This window comes from Amblyomma mixtum, chromosome 1 (genome assembly GCF_055824585.1).
Source record: "Amblyomma mixtum isolate Tamu chromosome 1, ASM5582458v1, whole genome shotgun sequence".
NCBI lineage: Eukaryota > Metazoa > Arthropoda > Arachnida > Ixodida > Ixodidae > Amblyomma > Amblyomma mixtum.
This window is the reverse complement of record NC_143012.1, coordinates 122,669,090-122,671,345: the sequence shown is the minus strand read 5'-3', so window position 1 is coordinate 122,671,345 and position 2,256 is coordinate 122,669,090. Positions and strand designations below refer to the sequence as shown.

Sequence of the window (2,256 nt, the reverse complement as noted above, 5' to 3'; positions counted from 1 at the left end):
AAATTCCGAAACTCCACTACCCTGAATCTCCAAAACTCCGAAACTCCAAAAGCACAAAAATCCAAAACTCAAAAACTCAAAAACTTCAAAACTTCAAAACTCCAAAATTCCAAAACTCCAAAACCCTGAATCTCCAAAACTCCGCAACTCCAAAACTCCGAAAATCCAAAACTCCACAAATCCAGAACTCCGAAAATCGAAAACTTAAAAACTCCAAAACTCCAAAAATCTGAAACTCTAAAATTTCAGAACTCCAAAACTCTAGTAGTCTAAAACTCTAAAGCTCAAACACTCCGAAACTTCAAAACTACAAAACTACAAAATTCAGAAACATCAAGACCCCGAATCTCCAAACTGCCGAAACTCCAAATCTCCGAAACTCCGAAACTGAAAATCCGGAACTCCAAAACTCCAAAGCTCTAAAACTACAAAATTCCAATAATCCGAAACCCCGCAAGATGTGGGAATCTGGCTTTGCGCCGTCGCCTTTGCGCGGCTGTGCCGGCCGCCCGCGTTGTTTCTCCTCTTTCCCTTGCTCCCGCCTCAGGCGGTGGAGAGGCGGCTGGGTGACTAATCACTGTCATTTAGCCACAGCTCCGCCCCGGCTCCCCAAGGGCCTTTGCCATTGGCGCCTTTTGGCGGGAATTCGGGACCCCGCTTTGGGCGGCCGCGCGCCGCGCGACCGTCCGAGCGGGGCCCAGAGAGAGAGATCCCTCCGAGACAGCGAAAGGTGCGTACGTTACTGTTTGTCCCTGCCGGCCTTTGCCGCTCGGACCAGTGCTTACTCGAGCTCGCCCGCACGTGTCCTCTGACCTGCAGTGGCTCGAGCCTGTCCAGCGGGGTCCAGCGACCTCAGACAGGCGTACCTTGCGTTGATTGCCCACTCTCTCTCGCAACCGGCCCAACGGTCGACACGAGAGAGAGATCACAGCACTGCCGCGGGGACATTCTCCTGCAGCGGCGTGCTAGCGGCGCATATTGCTCGAGTCGCTTCGTGCGCGCAGCGGAGCCTTGCTCCTCGCGCGCCCCCGGGACGGGGTGACGATTGAGTGTGTGTGTACTGCTGAAGGACGACGTGAATAAACGTCTCCTTTGTGAACTTGGAGGCCTATTTCTTTGCGGCGAATCGCTCTCCTCCCAGCGGAGGTTGAGTACGCTGCAACGGTGTCCCAGTGTGTGTGTGGTGACGGCTGATCGGGGCCCTTGGCTCGCGCGAAGCTCGAACCCGCGGTGGGTGGTGGCCTGTGTCCACGTAGAAACCCACAACTCGCGCCCAACGTGGGGCTCGAACCCACGACCCTGAGATTAAGAGTCTCATGCTCTACCGACTGAGCTAGCCGGGCTGAAGTTTGCCTGCTGCGTCTCCGCCCTGGGCCGGTCCGCTCCTCCTTAGGCGACCTAGCCGCCGCCGGCCTCCGCCGGGGTGACCATATCGACGCCCCGCTTAGCGCGGACGCCCCGTTAACATGGGCGACCGCGGCCCAGGACTCCCGGCGTCAGCCCGTCCTCTAGACCTCGCCTCCAGGTAGCTGGATTACAGGGGTACGCCACGACCCCCGGCAGTTGTGGGTTTCTACGTGGACACAGGCCACCACCCACCGCGGGTTCGAGCTTCGCGCGAGCCAAGGGCCCCGATCAGCCGTCACCACACACACACTGGGACACCGTTGCAGCGTACTCAACCTCCGCTGGGAGGAGAGCGATTCGCCGCAAAGAAATAGGCCTCCAAGTTCACAAAGGAGACGTTTATTCACGTCGTCCTTCAGCAGTACACACACACTCAATCGTCACCCCGTCCCGGGGGCGCGCGAGGAGCAAGGCTCCGCTGCGCGCACGAAGCGACTCGAGCAATATGCGCCGCTAGCACGCCGCTGCAGGAGAATGTCCCCGCGGCAGTGCTGTGATCTCTCTCTCGTGTCGACCGTTGGGCCGGTTGCGAGAGAGAGTGGGCAATCAACGCAAGGTACGCCTGTCTGAGGTCGCTGGACCCCGCTGGACAGGCTCGAGCCACTGCAGGTCAGAGGACACGTGCGGGCGAGCTCGAGTAAGCACTGGTCCGAGCGGCAAAGGCCGGCAGGGACAAACAGTAACGTACGCACCTTTCGCTGTCTCGGAGGGATCTCTCTCTCTGGGCCCCGCTCGGACGGTCGCGCGGCGCGCGGCCGCCCAAAGCGGGGTCCCGAATTCCCGCCAAAAGGCGCCAATGGCAAAGGCCCTTGGGGAGCCGGGGCGGAGCTGTGGCTAAATGACAGTGAT

The 2,256-nt window shown here is 59.0% G+C and overlaps 2 non-coding genes across 2 annotated transcripts; both read right to left on the bottom strand.

The window, feature by feature from the left end:
- Positions 1–1,254: 1,254 nt before the first annotated feature.
- LOC149367536 (signal recognition particle RNA) lies at positions 1,255–1,561 on the bottom strand. Its single transcript, XR_016287765.1, has one exon.
- Positions 1,271–1,343, bottom strand: TRNAK-CUU (transfer RNA lysine (anticodon CUU)). The gene has a single exon. It is a non-coding gene; the product is annotated as a tRNA-Lys (tRNA).
- Positions 1,562–2,256: the final 695 nt, after the last annotated feature.